The sequence below is a fragment of the Triturus cristatus genome, chromosome 1_1, assembly GCF_964204655.1.
Source record: "Triturus cristatus chromosome 1_1, aTriCri1.1, whole genome shotgun sequence".
NCBI lineage: Eukaryota > Metazoa > Chordata > Amphibia > Caudata > Salamandridae > Triturus > Triturus cristatus.
Window position 1 is genome coordinate 1,157,558,445 of NC_140579.1, and position 17,866 is coordinate 1,157,576,310.

Sequence of the window (17,866 nt, forward strand, 5' to 3'; positions counted from 1 at the left end):
AACAAAAGCAAGATGAAGACACTAGTGATTTCTATGCCCGATTCGAAAAATGTTTTGGTATAAATAGTGGTATAAAAGCAAGTAGCGAGTCATACCCACATCTGTTTGTGACAAAATTAGTTGAAAATTCCTTGCCCCAGGTGAAGAATCGAGTATTAAAATTCGAGAGTACCTGGCAAGGTAATACCCCATCACAAATGTTACAAATGTTACAGTACCATTACAATAGAATTAGAGAGGAACAAGAACATGAACAGAAACGCATGAAAGACACAAAAATGAAAATGCTAGTCTCCCAGACAGTTCCAGCTGAAGGTCATAAAAAGGGTACGACACAGTCCGGTGATTCAGCAGGACCTGTAAAAGGGACATGCAACTATTGTAAACAACCAGGTCATTACATACACGATTGCCCAGTCCTGAAGCGTAATATTGCCACAGGTAAAACACAGGAAAGACCACGGCCACCTAGACAGGATCAGAATGAACAAGGAGCCCCGCAGCATGCCCAGTCCATGCCAGCTCCACAACAGTCTATACAGTTTGTGCCAGCTGCACCAGCGCTGCCTGTTGCTGCCACACAAACCACGACACGACAGCTGTACCAGACCGCACAGTACGATTATCCTGATTATCAACGATACGCATGAACCAGCCTGGAGAGGGAAGTTGACTTACCCCTTATCGAGGTCCCTGTAGACCAAGAAGGACCTTATGTACATAGTGAACTATTAGGCCAAGATAGAAAATTTTTACTTGATACAGGGGCAAGTCGAACAACTATAAAACGTAGTGAAGTTCCAGGGGCACCCCTCTCAGGCTCACAGAATATTTCCCTTGGTTTTTCAGGAAAACCTATTGTTAATGAAGTATCACAGCCTCTTCCACTTACGATAGGACCCTTAACCCGAACTACAGATTTATTGCTTACTAAATCATGTCCAGAAAACCTGTTAGGTATAAAAACACTGAAAGCTCTAGGAGCTATAATATGTTGTTCTCCGGAAGGAGTAAGATTGTTTTTACGTGATTTCAAAGGTCACTATGTGTCTCGAGACATGGATCCCCGACTACAGACTTTACCTACACATTTATGGGCACAAGGCCCTACTGATGTGGGTTGCATGAATATTACACCATATCGGGTTACATTAAAGGCAGGAGTGGTACTACCACGAATGCGACAATACAAGTTACCACCAGATGCTGTAGTGGCTTTACTGCAAATTATTGACGAGCTCATTGTCCAAGGAGTAGTTGTGGAAACAGACTCCAATGTATGTAATTCCCCGATAATTCCGATTCTTAAACGAACAGATCCAAAGGCCCCGCCAGTATATCGATTGGTTATTGATCTGCGCGAATTGAACAAGTGCATTGTGCCACAATTCCCTGTGGTCCCAGATATCTCGTCATTACTGACAGCTATTGATTCCGAAGCAACATTCTTTACTGTAATTGATCTCAAGAATGCCTTTTTCAGCGTCCCAATAGATCCGGAAAGCCAATACTTGTTCGGATTTAGTTTAAATGGACGTAGCTTTAAATTCACACGCGCACCTCAAGGATTTACAGAAAGCCCCAGCATCTATAGCCAAGCACTGAAACGAGAACTTGACAGTATTCACATGCCAGTCAACACTGCCCTGCTTCAATATGTCGATGATCTGCTGATCACCGCTAGAAACGAACCTGAATGTGAGAAAGCATCACTGACGGTATTACAATTTTTGGCCGAAAAGGGGCACAAGGTGTCCCCTTCTAAGCTGCAATTCTGTGTCCAGCGAGTTGTTTACCTTGGTCACTCGCTGTCCAAGGAGGGAAGGCAGCTTACACCAGATCGCATCCAGCTAATTGCAAATATGCCAATACCCACGACACAAAAGGAGGTGCGGGCTTTCATAGGCCTCACTTCATATTGTAGGCAGTGGATCCCTCAGTATGCATTTCTAGCAAAACCACTCATTCAATTGACAACACAGGAGGCAGCCACATCGACTGTCCTCCCTTGGACTCAGGAACATACACACGTTTTTGAAAGTTTAAAGAAAGCTTTATGTCAAGCACCTGTCCTAGCAACACCATGTTACAATAAACAGTTTACACTCTTTGTTACAGAACGCGAAGGTACTACCTTGTCAGTACTCACACAGGAACAAGCAGGATCACACAAACCATGTGCCTATTTTTCTAGTACATTAGATCCCGTAGCTCAGGCTTTGCCTGCATGCCTAAAATCAGTGGCAGCAACAGCCTTAGCAATCAGACAAAGCGATGCCATAGTATTAGGACATCCATTGACAGTACAAGTACCACATGCAGTAGAGGTTCTTTTGAACCGCACACAAACACAACACTTGACTATAGCACGACTCACCGGTTACGAATTAACATTGTTTCAGCCACATATAGAAATCAGACGTTGTAGTACATTGAATCCTGCCACACTGTTACCTGTAAATGGAACAGATCCACTTGCACATGATTGTATTGAAGTTATCACTATCACGACGAAACCCAGACAAGATTTAACAGACGTTCCATTATCAGATCCAGACCTGACGTTGTATGTAGATGGTTCATGTATGAGAACAGGTACAGGAGAGTTAGTGGCCGCTTATGCAGTCACAACAGACGCTGAAATCATTGAAACAAATTGTATAAATACCTTGTCCGCTCAAGCAGCAGAGCTCATCGCTCTGACACAAGCCTGTATTCAAGCCACAAATAAAAAAGTCAACATATACACTGATTCACGTTATGCATTCGGAGTTGTACATGACTTCGGCGTGCTGTGGCGAGAGAGAGGTTATTTAACTTCTCACGGTGCCCACATTCAGCACGGACCCCTCATTCATGCCTTATTAGATGCAATACATCTACCCACTGCAATATCAATTATGAAATGTAAAGCTCATACGAAAGTTACTGATATCATTTCTCAAGGCAATGATCTAGCTGACAGAACAGCTAAACAGACTGCTCAAACTCAAACATCCGACATGACAAAGACAATAGTCCCGACGCCAACACATTGCATGATGGTTAAGGATCCCACTCTTGACGTAATTGACATACAGACACATGCTACACCAGACGAAATAAAGAAATGGACTGAATTAGGAGGGATCCAAACGGATCAAGGATGGATGACAAAGGAAAAATCTGTGTGGTTCCTTCCTGATTCAATGGTCCAAGTCATTATTAACACTGTACATAGTCCAGCGCATCTAGGGGAAAAAGCTATGCTAGACAGCATTCAACACATTTGGTTCAACAAGCATTTACGAGCAGCAGCTAAACAAAAGGTCCGTACCTGTATGATCTGTTGTCAGTTTAACCCAGGAAAAAGCATTCCCGTAGAACAGGGTGGATTTCAGCCTCCTGATCACCCTTTTGAAATCCTCCAGATGGATTATATCCAGATGGAACGATGTCGAGGATTCAAATATGTTCTCGTAGTTGTCTGTGCTCTTTCCCGTTGGACAGAGGCATACCCGGTTTCAGATTACACTGCCCCGACTACTGCCAAACAGTTAGTTCGAGAATTCTTCCCATGGTACGGTTTACCACGTGTTGTCTACTCAGATAACGGCCAGCCGTTCTCATCCGAACTAATGAAACACGTTTCACTTTTGTTAGGCTATCAGTGGAAATTCCACTGTGTCCGACACCCCGAGGCAGCAGGTCTCGTGGAAAGACATAATCAAACTCTGAAAATTAGATTGTCCAAAATATGCAGGGAGAAAGGTGTCGACTGGGTAGTAGCGTTACCAGTTGCACTCTTTTACATGAGAATGGTAGCACACTCTCGAACAGGGCTATCCCCTTATGAAGTGATCTTCGGTAGACCACCAAATATGTGGGGGACGCCTATACCACGCAAAATAACTGATATTGACTGTAATATGCTGACAGATTACTTGGCTTCCTTGATGTCTGCACTACAATCTTGTCGTTCACAGGTAGCTGCAGCTTTTCCTGACAACACTGAGGTGAAACCCCATGACGTAATTCCAGGAGACCTGGTCTTAGTGAGGAACTTTGATCGGAAGTCTCAGCTGGACCCTAGGTGGAGGTCGCCTCAGCTTGTGTTATTAACGACGAGGACAGCCGTGAAGATCGAGGGTCGAAAAGGCTGGATACATTCAAGTCATATCAAGAAATTTCATGGACTACCATCAGATGTAAACGACACACCTTGTGTGTCTTCACCCATTGACTCAAAACTTCCTTTGGTTGAATCAAGTAATCACGAACAATATAAACTGAAACTCAGGTCTAACCAGTCAGGCAATTTGATTGTTTAAGTCCTCTCCAAGGTGAAGCGGTTGAATTTGTCTCTGACATGTATCCCTTAGACCTGAATAGAGAAAAAACCCGAAAAATGTTGAAACGACATGCATACTGTAAATCACTGCGTAGTCATTGCACAGTGACGTTATTAATTTTGTTTTTCTTAAGTCTTTTAATAATTACTGCAAGTATATTGTTGCACATATGTTATCCTATTTCTAGACATGTTTATAATGTTACTGCTGAACATTCTTTTAGTGAATTACCTCCGCACGAGTTGTCTTATAGATTTGCGCTGCGCAATAACACGTTTATTAGTATGTTACATCATTCCCATCAGGTTAGCAATGCTACAAATTGTTGGATATGTGGCCGACTCCCTCCCTATCAGAATTATAAAGGAATTCTACCTCTCTTTCCATACCCATTCACACACAACGGCTCCTGTGGAGCATGGTTTAGTTTAATTAATTCCCTAGATTCAAATTCTGCAGTTTATCAAGACAACTGGGTATGGGGAAATTTGAACTTAGTTTTACTTAAAGTCTGCTACCCTAACAAGGAGGGACTTCCCAAAAGAACAGGAACTGATCTAGAAAATGAAGTGTATGGATTAGGTAATTTTACACTCAATCTTATGATCCTAAATGTCGAATCCGAAGCTACTCCAATTTTGCCCGCTATGTCAATATTCCCAGTAAAAGGTGAATTATGTGTAAGAAAGAATGGTTCCATACATATGGGCCATAGTAGATGCACCACTGTAATAGAATTTAGTGATCAGGGCAAGTCTACATTTAGAGCTTCCCGCCATTCCTATTTCATATGTGGTCAGACGGCATATGTACGTTTGCCTCTAGATTGGGATGGTACCTGCTACATTGGATTCCTTTTGCCACCTGTTTTCCTAGCTCCTCCTGATTATCACAGAAATACTCAGTTAGTACACAATAGAGAAAGGAGAGATCTCCCAATAGTCGATTACACTGAAACAGCATGGGAAAAATACACAGATTTCAATAAAGGTCTCTTTCCCTATATAGGTACCGTTACTAATAGTAAGCTGATACGTAGATTAACTAGAACCCTTGAAGCAGTAGTGAATGAAACTATTTCCGCCTTAGGCAATTTAACAGAAGAGCAGTCTGCTATGCGGATTGTTGTGCTTCAAAATCGTCTTGTCCTTGACGTCATCCTGGCCGATAGGGGCGGAGCTTGTAGGGTCATCGGATCAAGTTGTTGCATTTTCATACCAGAAAATTCGCCATCTGTATATAAAGCCATAACCCGCCTTCATAAGATTGTAAGCCAGATACACCAGAATCCAGGCACCTGGACTTGGTCCGGTTGGTTTTGGAGTGTATTATCTACCTTTGGATGGAAGGTCCTATCCTTCCTAGGTATTGGCCTTCTCATACTATTCAGTTGCTGTCTATGTCTACAATGTGGACCAGCGATCTGTGGTCTGTGTGCCACATCGTGTATTCCACCACCAAGATTTCATTCATCCCGGAAGAAGAAAAAAGAAGAACAAATGATGCTATATGAACAGATCAACGGATTGATGAAGATTGATATCTCTTAACGGGCAAGTAGGGGACAAGGAGGGAATGTGGAAATATGGATTTTTCTGATCAGTTATGTCCCCTATCTTGGACCCCAACGGTTCCATGTATAAATCACAAGTACATGTATGTTCCCTCCAGTTCCAGTTATGAAGACGCAAATACATGTGCGTCCACCGTTAACATGTCCTCTTTCAGATCCGCCATGAATGGGCCGGATATTCCATTCCTAAGTACGAAAGGCCACCGGCTTTATATGGTTCACTTATGCCATTTTACAGTTCAGGCGAGTAGGCCCTGATTCTGCCATCAAGCTTTTCCTGCCTTCTGCCTCTGAGAGCTCCAGTCTGAGCCTGCATCTGTATCCATGAACTTTGTCCTCATTCTCTGCGTGGCTCACGGTGCCTGACATCAGCTCGCTGCCTGCCAAAAACTGTATTTCACCTTCGAAATTATCTGCTCCGCTCCCTGCCCAATGCATTCCTGTCTAGTAGTTTAAGTAAACAGTCTTCCAGCTACCAAGCAAAGGCCCGGCTTCTCTGTCTTTATGCAAGTAATTCATAGCCCTATTATTATGGAAGACTTTCGCCCTCGCATCTAGTGTAGACACTTAGACGCTTGTACACGCACTAACAGTCAGTATAGTCAGTATAGAATAAGATTCTACTCTAAGAGACCTCTCTTTTGGATAACATAGTTCTTTAAACAAAGGATGTTAGATATGATTTGGGATAAGGTTGACTTGACCCACCAGACATCTGTCGCCACATGTAGAGTTAAATGTCAAATCCCCTTCACCCCCTAGCCGCACGTCAATCATACGTCATGCTGCTGCGCGCGCATTTCTGCCAAGTATTTCTGCTGACATTGCGAAATTCCTTCATGGAACCACCCTATTATGACATCACACCTGATGACGTTCTTTAGTCACACCCAGTTACGCCCACTTTTGCTACGCATGTATGTTTTATCTACACTATCAATTGTTACGCCTCTTGCATTTGCTTCAATGTAATGCCTATTGTATAAAAGTGATTACTTATCAATAAAGTATGTACTTCACTTCCTGAACCTCCGTGGTGATGGAACCTGGAGTCACCGATTCGAATCGTCCATTGGAATAAAGCCCATTCCGAACCTCTAATGTCACGGATTTTGCCTCTTATTTTACTGAGCTATATTTATTATTTTTCTGTATCAAATTAAGTCCCGGTAATTAAATTATTTACCACAGCGCCACCCGCTTTAAGCCCCACCGTGACTGCGACAACTTACTTGCACAAGCTACGATGCAGTCACGACGAAGAGATCGCCCCCGCAGCTTTTGAAGATAGCGCCGCAGGGGCTGGCCAATTTAATTGCCAGCGGCTGTCATTGGTAGCGCGATTCGCCCGCTACTTGATTGACGGCCCGGGGACCCAGTGCCCTGCAGCTACGTGCGCAGCAGGTGTGCTTGCAGTGCACACACAAGCTGCAAGTCCATATACCCAATCATGCGCAGCCATTCTCCGCGCGCTCAACAGGATTGGAGGATACTGCCAGAGCCTGCTTATATCCACCGTGTGAGCTGATCTGGTGAGTACGTGAATTAACTTTGGGAGATCTATATTCTATTCGGAAAGTGTATGAAAACTTAAGACTGTGTTAATGGTGTCGTAGCAGGAATACTAATGAGACTTTTACTCCTGGTAGTACCTAAATGACCACCATGAAGGTAGGGGTTTTACAGCAGTTTGTGACTCAAGAAAACAAGACGTGCAGAGCAGAACACTCCATTGTGTTGGATGGAATATACAAGCTCTTTCTCTGGCTTTCTCTTCTCATTTTGTTGACACAGCCTTGCACCTGTGACTCTGCTTCTGTTGATTTAGAGCACCCGACTCTTGAAATGTGTGGGAATGATCTAATTTACATGCCTTTAGATGAGATTTCTTGAAATTGTTTAGTATATTATTTTTTGTTCAGCTACATATGCCTATTTCTTTCAGTGGTCGTTATGGTGTTCCGCTGCTACTTGATTGGCCTCGATTGCAATCGATAACAATTTTAATTAGTTATGCAATACATTCAAGAAGGATACAGTGACTTTTGCCTTTTAACGCTACCACGTCTGTCCAGTTCATGTTTGTTTAAATTGGCGCAGGAATAATTTGCCGATCACATTATAAAATCGTTAGAAAGCGATACACCTCTCCAGTTGCGTAGCTGATTGTAAGTCAGTCTGAGAGACACTGGGGGAAGCTCTGCTTGCCTTGGACGTAAGGCATAAATAATACATCCTTGCAGATATTTAAATGAAAATACTCTGTGTGTTGGGAAATCATTGGTGCATCTTAACGCTGATCCGAAAATCTGCTGTGCAAATGTGTATCAACTTCAAGCATTTTGCTTTAGCTCTTGAGGGAGAGATACTGTTTACTAGCATGATGTTTTCGAGGATATAGTACAGTGAGCCTATGTGTGTTGTTAACCCACAACTGTGTGTTAATAAAGTGCTCCATTACGCCTCAGCGGAGATTTCTCACAGATCACATCCCCCTGCTCAATCTACTCAAAAAAGTGACCTAGGCTGCTTCTTCTCGAAATCTGATGACAGCTGTGAGCAGAAACCAAAGAAAATGAGGTTTAAAGTGGGAGTGGGGCGCGTGCAACAGCTGAGTAATGGGAGAAGGGAGGCCCAAATATTAAAGTCATAGCGCCCAATCAGAACACGCGCGTGCGCGATGCAGCCTTTTTCGCCCGCCCTGCTGCTTTTAGCCCGGAGTGACAGGCCCAGCTGAGGGGGCTGCTCCTGCTCTGGCCTCGTAAGTGGTTTCTGGCAGATGTTTTAATCTGCCTTTTGAACAAGCATTTGCAATGCAATAGGTCTCGCATTTATAGGAGTTTGAGCTATTGGCATTGTAAATGACAATGCTTTTTATTTAAGTTTGTTTTTTTTAAAACATAAATAAAAGGCACTGTCATTTATAATGCCAATAGCTCAAACTCGTATAACTGCCAGACCTATTGCATTGCAAATGCTTGTTTAACTAGGTTATTGTAACACCCGCTTTTTACAGGGCCAAAAAGCCGCGGAACCGTATAACATGGCTGTGTTATCACTCTATTGTTATATATGTCTAATTTAAGGCGATAGATGCTTTATTTAGGTAAATGTTAGTATAATCTAAACATTGCATGTATCCACTTATGAAAGCTAATCACGTGTAGTAAAGACCATGTGTCACTGTGCAGCACTTTACAAAAATAAAAAATACAATATTCCATCTGCAAGTGAAAAGCCGACACATTTTCCTTTAGATGTACTTTTCGATAGCAGGCAAACGGTGTTTTCTTTTTGAAGTCTTTTACCACAGACTAAGAAAAGCATCTTACGTTCCCTAATATAAATAGTGTCTGGTAATTCCCTCATAAACAGGGCTGTAAAATATTTCAGAAAGGATAGAATAAAAAAATGTATTGTTTGTTCTTCGAGAACTCAAACCAGAGACCTGCCTTATCAGAGCGGAGAGAGTTATATGGTACTAGCTCTAAGCCAGAGATAACAGACAAGTGGGGGAGGGTGGGGGGGGAGCGGGGCTTCGGTTTAAGCAAAGGGACACGGAGGTGCAGAGACGGCTGCACGGGAAGGCCTGCCCCTGGAGCGTGCTGGTGCCGGTGAGGCCTTCAAGCCTCAGTATGGGCCCCTGGGGCCCACACCTGAGCACACCATTCATGCCTTCTGCACAAGTTGGGCCCCGAAGAAGGTTTGGTTGCGTTATAAGGGGCTTCTGCGGAAATATTGTACTGTAACTGGATTTATATAGCGCTTATTGCCTCTGACGAGGCGCTGAAGCGCTTTGAGGCGTGTAACTCCGATTACTACTGCAATCTAGAATTTATAAAGCGCTTCGTGCCACTAATGCGACTACGAAGAGCGCCACTGGCCTGGTAGGCATGAAGAGCCACCCTCCCCCGTGTAATGCCAGCTGCTGCAACAGGGGGAGGGACGGACTCTGAGGAGAGAGAGCAGAGGAGGAAAGAGCAAGAGAGAACCAGTCTGCCAAGTAGGTGCGAACTTTAAAGTGAAAGTAATCATTTCGCGGGCGCTTTGATGTGCGCAGTCGCCGCGCGGCTCACTGAGAACATCAAAGCGCCCGCGAAATGTACACGCAGGCTGCCAACTGGTGCGCGCGCCCGGCGCACATGCACTGTAGTTGGGGGCCTGAAAAGCACTCGTTTGCACTTCCAAATCCCCGTTTTCTATAGCTCTTGCCAGAGCAGCGCTAAAGCGCTGGCTCAGACGAGACCTAAAAATGACTTCTGGGCAGCTGTGCTGCTGCATACATCTGTTTCTGTTTGGACAGATGGAGGCATGCACTTCCAACTGCAGGACTCTGCCTCACACTGGGGATTGTTTAACCAGCAGCTCAAGTGCTTACATTAGTGTACCGCAGCAGAAAGAGGTGGCAGAGCACATGGTAGGTTTTAAGCTCGATATAACTGGACGGATAATTCACAACGTGATTTGCTGAACTTTTTTTTGCAGTTTTATGTAGCACGGATTCGACCCGAAAATATTGGAGCGCTAAACATGGACACCAGTTACATTACACAAGGTCATAACTCCTTTGTTTTTTAGGCATGGAAGATTAAATAATTTTCCTAGAAGCGGAGGATATGCCTGAAAAGTTAAGGACATGAGGGCCCTGACCCATTTCAATATCCATTGCTTATATCCTTACAAAACGTAAGCAGCAGGTAAAAAGACCACATCCCTGCACACAGAGCGCAGTACACATTTTGTTCAATCCACACTTTGCAGTACCTCCAGGATTGATGCACTATTGTTGCAAGCCCAGGGAAAACAAAGCAAACAAAAAAAGCGCTTCTCTGGCAAACTCTGAAAAAGTGGTGCTATTGTGTTTGTGTGTGAATAAAATCAATCTGGCCAGTTTGCTGCCACCCTGTTACTTTATTTAGTTATTTGGCATATTTTTAACCTTTTAATCCAGATGCTGCACTTTGGAATTTAAATACGACATTTCCAGCAAAAATGTTTCTCTTATTTGGATCCATTTCACAGGGGAGCAAATAATCTCGAAGTCAGGGTTTTCAGTATTGAGAAGAGAAAGGTTTCTATTCTCGTCTAGTGGCAGGATAGTAAATGGCCATAATTGTCTTTTTACCCCAAAGGGTGGTGTATATCGAGGGTCTGCATCCAGAGACCTATGTGATGGGAGATAGACACATCATTTTGTACTTTGGTAGACAGTACAAGCAAGGGTCAAGGGCTAAGCACTGTCTGTGCGCTTGCGCCATATCATGCAAACAGTCCTATCATAAATGGAACCACCGAGTCCTTCAATTGAAATGGCAGCATGCTGCTGTGTGTGGTTTTCTCCTGGGTGCAAAGAAGGAGATTCTTTCGTTGAGGTGTTGGGGTCCGGTGTTGTGGAGGGCGCTTTGTAGGCGTGTGTGAGCAGCTTGAAGGTCACTCTCCTTTTGACGGGGAGCCAGTAGAGGTGCTGGGTAATGTGGTCGTGTTGTGGGATGCTGAGGACGAGTCTGGCTGCAGCGTTCTGGACAGTCTTGTGAAGTAGAGATTTGTTGATTCCGGCATAGAGAGCGTTCCTGTAGTCCAGCCTGTTGGTGATGAGTGCATGTGTGACGGTCTTCCTGGATTCAGGGTGGATCCATTTGTCTTGCAGAGTATGCAGAGGGTGTATGTAAATAAGTACACATATACATAGAGGTTTTTATTTTAGCACAAAATTGTTCATGGCTCAAGATTCTTTTTATATCGTAGGAGTAATGGCAGAAGCAGGAGCAAAAAAAAGACTTTCTAAAAAACGAGGTCCATAGCACAAACATTTAATATTGGTAAGTGCTTTAGAATGTTTGAGTGGGTGTAGGTGTGCCTTTGAATAGTAGAATGACATTGCAGGAATTGTATGAGTGATCATAATATTGGATTTTTCTGGCTACATTTCGGGTTCTGGGAGGGGCTACATCAATTCTACTATTTGGATTACTGTTTAGCACTCTAACGAATTTTAACACTACCTTTTTAACTGTGTATATTTTATGAAGTCATTGAATTTTATTGCTTGTTTTATTGATGTTTTTATGGCATTTGATTGCCGAAATAAAGTTTTTAGGAATGAATGAATAGTAAAACTCAGTCCAGCATTGGTGAAACATGCAGAGGACATAGAGTAATCCCACAGACAGATTTGTGTATTGTTGCATTCCTAGAAGCTGGGTGAGACGCAAACTGGAGAGGGAAGAGTTAGGCTTCACCTGTACACTTCCAAGGGTGTTCTTTGATTTAGTGCCAGGTCACCATAACGGGACCTGGGCACATCTTAGGAAGGAGATGAGACTGATAAGAGAATCATAAAAAAACAGGGCTCTCTAGCCCAACCTTTTGAAGCACATATATCATAGTGCCTGACACCCAGTTATGAACGCTAGTCACTCCCTTTGGCCTGTGAGAGACTCAGCGCCTGCTGAGTGTGGCTGCTTGGTGTGCACCAGATTCACTTGGACTTGGCTGCAGCAGTCGGGATCCCCTGCAGATGGGGCACACTCAGGAACTTCAGTTGCTTCACCCTTCACCCTACCTGGATGGGAGCTCTAAACATTCAATAAAAATTAGAACATTGGAATGTTGGGCGCTCCACAATAAATTCTCTGGTTCTATTTTTTTTAAATAAATCTTTTTATTGTAACAGCGCAGAATTACGTCTTTACATCATCAATATTACAAACACGCTTAAGCAGTACCACCCCTCCCCCCCCCAGAGTGTTGCCAAAGGGCCTTGCAGGGCCGCTGTCCTCCTTATCTCCTGGTATGCTGTTCCCGTCAGATAATTTCTGCTTGATTCATGGCAAGGGTTGTGTCAACCACCGGAGGCAGGGACTCCCCGATATATATTCCATTTATCCCAAAAATTTCCCCCACTGTTTTGGGCAACATGTTTTGGCCACTTCATATTTGTTCTCTAGCCGTTCAAATGACATCATCTCTCTACCCGTGTGGAGGTCTCACAACCTGGAAATCCCGATTAGGACCCACTGAGTGAAGTCTTTTCTGATGCCTGAGGCCCCCAATTGCTTTGAACCCCAAAGTGGTTGTGTCTTTGGTGAGCTTGTTTAATAAAAATATCATACGTTCCAATGCAATTGGTGATAAACTGAAGTAGTCTCATCCTTTACTATGGAATATAATTTACGTACTCCAACATATGATTTTGATGAAGAGGCTTATGAGGAATTACACACATCTGGGCATCAGAATGAATATGCAGATGAAAGAGAAAATAATTTTGATCCAGAAGACAATGAAATCGGTTTTGAAGCACAAGACTTTACAGAGAATGTTGTAAACAATATAACTATTGTAAATGAGGGCGAAATTAATAATTCTAAAAGTCATGAAATCCAAGAAGACAATTTTTTATTTAAAGGTTCACGACACACTGTGCAAGCTGTCCTACTGCTTATCATTTGCTTTGCGGTTAGATTTAGAATTTCTGATGAGGCATTAGGGGCACTACTGGACTTAATCTGCTGCATTTTACCAGTGCCTAATAAAATGATTAACTCGTTATTCAAACTTAAGATGTTTATAAAAAAATACATCACTATTCCTAAGATAAGAAACTACTGTTCCTCTTGCTATGAAAGCATCAGCGATAATGAAAAGATATGCACTAACACCCATTGTCTAAAGGATCTTACAGAGCCTGGTGCTGTTGCATTTTTTGTCCAACATTCCATAATTGAACAGCTAAATACTATGTTTAAGAGGAGAGATTTTACGGAGGAAGTGAGAACCCACAGATATGAACACTACAAACAGAATGGAAACTCTGTAATAGGTGATGTTTATGATGGAATTGGATATAAAAACCTGTTTGATGAGGGGATATTAAGTAATGAAAACAATATCTCTTTTGTTCTGAACACAGATGGAGTGAACATTTTTAAAAGTAGTAAACTAAGTATGTGGCCTGTGTATTTGATGATTAATGAGCTCTCCATAACAAAACGCAAAGCAAAAGAAAACATGCTTGTCTATGGAATTTGGATTGGGCAAAGAAAGCCATATATACCTACATCCTTTAACTGAGGAATTGAGTCAGTTGGAAAATGGAGTTATGTTTACAGATCATACAGGCTCTGTTTTTGTATGTCGTGCTGCACTACTTTCATGTACTTGTGATCTACCAGCTCGTTGTTTGGTTACCAACAGTAAGGAGTTCAATGGGAAATTTAGCTGTTGGTCCTGTTTACAGCCAGGCATGACTTCAAGATCTGGAATGGGGCATTGTCATGTTTTTCCTTACAATGATGATGATCCTAAAGGACCACCACGAACAACAGAAAATCTGAAGAATGATATAAATGAAACATTAGCTAAAATACAACAGGGTGAACATGAATATTCAGTTCGTGGTGTGAAAGGCCCTTTCCGGTTTCTGTTCCTTTCCCTTTTCCCATGTATTAAGGGATTTCGTTTAGATTATATGCATGGGGTCTGCGCTGGTGTAATGAAACTAATGCTCACATTATGGTTCGGGAAGCAATATGAGAAGTCATGCTTTTCAGCACACTCTTACAGAGAACTTGTTAGCAAGAGATTACAGGCGATCAAGCCTCCACTTAACATATCAAGACCTCCTCGTAGCCTTGAAGATGTCCATTTATGGAAATCCTCTGAATACAGAAACTTCTTGCTCTTCTGGGGAATTCCGGTACTAGCTGATGTATTACCCAATCAGTTATTTATACATTTTTGCCTCTTCTCAAAAGGAATATATTTACTAGATAAAGAAAGTCTAACATTTTCAGAAATCGACCGAGCAGAGACTTGCTTGCTCACCTTTGTCAAATTTTTTGGAGACCTGTATGATCAGAGGTTCATGACTATGAATATTCATCAGTTAGTGCATCTTTCAGACTGTGTACGTCACAATGGCCCACTCTTTTCAAATAACTGTTTTCATTTTGAAGACCTAAATGGCTACATAGTGTCCCACATCTCTGGAACACAAAATGTAGAAATGCAAATCCTAAATACTGTGACATTAATTCAGATGATACCATTACTAAAAGCAACCTATAATATTGATAGCGAGATAGAAAATGCAGTCAATAGACTTATGGATCCATCGATACGTGTGGAGAGAATGGAGATAATTGATGGGTGCTTTCAAATGGGGAAAGTGACTATAAAAGATTTAACAAATGATGAGTTCCTGGCAGCGCAAAAAAGAGTATCTGTATACTTCGAAAGGAAAGTAGCATCATATGATAAAATTAGTTTAAGGAAGGGTTATTGCTATGTGTATGCAGCAAACTACAACAAACTAGTCAGACGGGACCAAAGTACAATAAAATATTTAGATAATTCACAAATGCAGTTTGGAAAAGTGTTGAAATTTATCCAGGTCACAGAAATAAATAGAAAAACTCACAACTTGGCACTATTAAATCCGATGCCTTGTATAAACACATATTCCAGTGACTGCAATGTCCATCAAGTTAATCCAAGTTGGAACCAGATAATTGCAGTGTATATTTCGGAAATACTAGGAAGTTGCTGCTTTGTTTGTACCACAAAATTGTCATTTGTATGCGAATTTCCAAATCACTATGAGAGAGATTAGTGGATGCTGTTGTATTAGCAGTACCACAACATGATATAGGAGCCACTTTCTCTAAGTAGTGGATTGAACTACATTGTCTGTTATGTAACACAGTATGTGGTCACCTGGATTCTCTCTATTGTTTAATGGAAAGTTATGTACTTGATTCTAAGATTGACCTTGTGATACGTATCCCTACCAAAATCTACTTGCCTAGATGTTTAAAAGGTCTATACCATACATTTCGGCAGGTTTGAAAACTGATCTGGGGGTACTCCACCCTGTAATTACTAGGAAATGTTATATTCACATCACTTTTAACTGCAACCCGGCCTCTCCCCCACTGTAAACAAGTAATTACCAGGGCACCCGTAAGGCTATGTGTTTACTTTTACAAAATGTTTTTATAAGTACATTTTAAGTACATTTTAAATACATTTTAAATGTTGTGTAAAAGCTAGATTTTGCCACATCTATCCATAGGAAATTCACACTGTTGTGTACTATTATCAATAAGAAAATTAAATTTCTGCTAACCATTTAGTTTAAAGAGTTTTCATTGACAAATTAAGGTGGGCTATGCGTCTCAGTCATATGTGGAGATTGTTCATTGTGTTACTGATAAAAACCCATATACTTTTACTTTATTGTAATCTTTGGACTGTTGAAAATAAACCATAGTCATATGAACAAATGGTCATAAGTGCTGGGATACTTTGACCATTAATTCATACTAATATATTAATGGAGGAAGTTGTAAGATCCTCCGACCTATACATGTGTAACTAAGCATCTGCTAGTGCACCTGTTTATTTGTTAATAATGTGATATATTATTAACCTAGCCATACCGCTCGGTTTCGCTTTAACAGTTTGGACACAAAATGCTTTGGACATCTTTTTAATATTTAATGGTTCATAATTCTGCTACGATTCAGAAGCTTGAGTAGAATGTTAATAGTGGTCCAGTAGTATTCAAATTGTTTGTATTCACTAAATGTTCTGCATTGTAAATGAAGACTATATGATTAGCAAATAAGTATTTGCTTAGTATTCTGTTAGTGTTCAAGAAATATCACTTACATATCAGTAGTCTTCATGCACTAGCCTTCCCAAAAAGAATACTACTGAATACTAAAATAAGCATAAAATAGTCTTCGAATGCTATAAAAAGACAGGTTAACCACTAAATGTAGTATTCGACTTCGGTAAGGGCCGGCAGCAGATTAGCCCAGCACCATGTGACTCTGGACAATAGCTTGCTTAATCTTCCCGACGGCCCCCTGTGCCGGAACACCTTGCCTGAAGTAGCTGTGTGCTTTACAAATGCTAGTGTTATTATTCTTATAGATAGAGATTTGTGTCCAAACCCATGGGTGGTGGCATAGGAATGGCCATGTACCACTCATGATACACCCCCTTGACACAAGGCAGTGCAAAGCGCTACTTTACGGTTACGCTTCAGCACAAAACATGCTTGGCCCTGGGAAATCATTCCCAAAATTAACACTTTGTACCGGTTTCTGTCTCTTTTATGACTCAAATCCAGAACGAAGTGTTCTTGATAAATTTGGGCCTAAGTCTGAATGTAAGACGTATGCCCTACTCATCATAGCAGCGAAGCACCCTTGTTATTTATGAAATCTAGCGTTGTCCAGCTTGGAGCTTTTGCCACCAAAACCGAAGGCTTCAGTGGGGAGCTCAAGCACATCTTAAAACGAGGGCTCTTCTCTGACTTCAGCATCCTGCCTTGCCTCGCTGGAAAAAACCCAAGACACAAAAAATCAACAAAGTCCTGAGATAAAACTTTTGAGGAGCGTGACCTGCAAGTTTACGTGACACCTGCTGCATTGAAGTTGGTCTGAAATCGTGCCTATGACCTGGTCTACGGTGAACATAGATTTTGATTGGTTCCTTACCTTTTCTTTACCCTTTTTGCCTTAAAACTCTAAAAAATCTTCTCTTTGGTTTCCTTAATCTATGTACAATGATGTTGTGTCATTTTGATTATTAATTATTTTCTGATTTTTCTAAATCCCGGTCAGAATTTGTATTAGTTTTGTCCCTATGTTATTGTTGCTTGGTACTGTCTAACTCTCACACGTATTTCTCTGGTGAAACATCTACTACTTGTGCCATAGTTACCAAGTGCTGATCACAGTTTCTGTGTCAGTTATCTTGTAAACATGTATAATTATGTTTCAGTATGTTATAATTGTGTTTGTTTACAAGACAACTCGCTACGAAAACTGCAACCAACCATGCATTTCAGTCCATCATTTTTTGCACACTGCAGCACTCCAGAGGGGGTGCAATAATACGCAAACCAGTCTTTGTCCTGTTCCGAAAAGGATTCGTCTTGCCTGAACTG

General features: G+C 41.8%; 1 pseudogene; it reads left to right on the forward strand.

Moving 5' to 3' along the window:
* The first annotated feature begins 13,062 nt into the window (after positions 1 to 13,062).
* On the forward strand, positions 13,063 to 15,517 carry LOC146871783 (uncharacterized; annotated as a pseudogene).
* Positions 15,518 to 17,866: the final 2,349 nt, after the last annotated feature.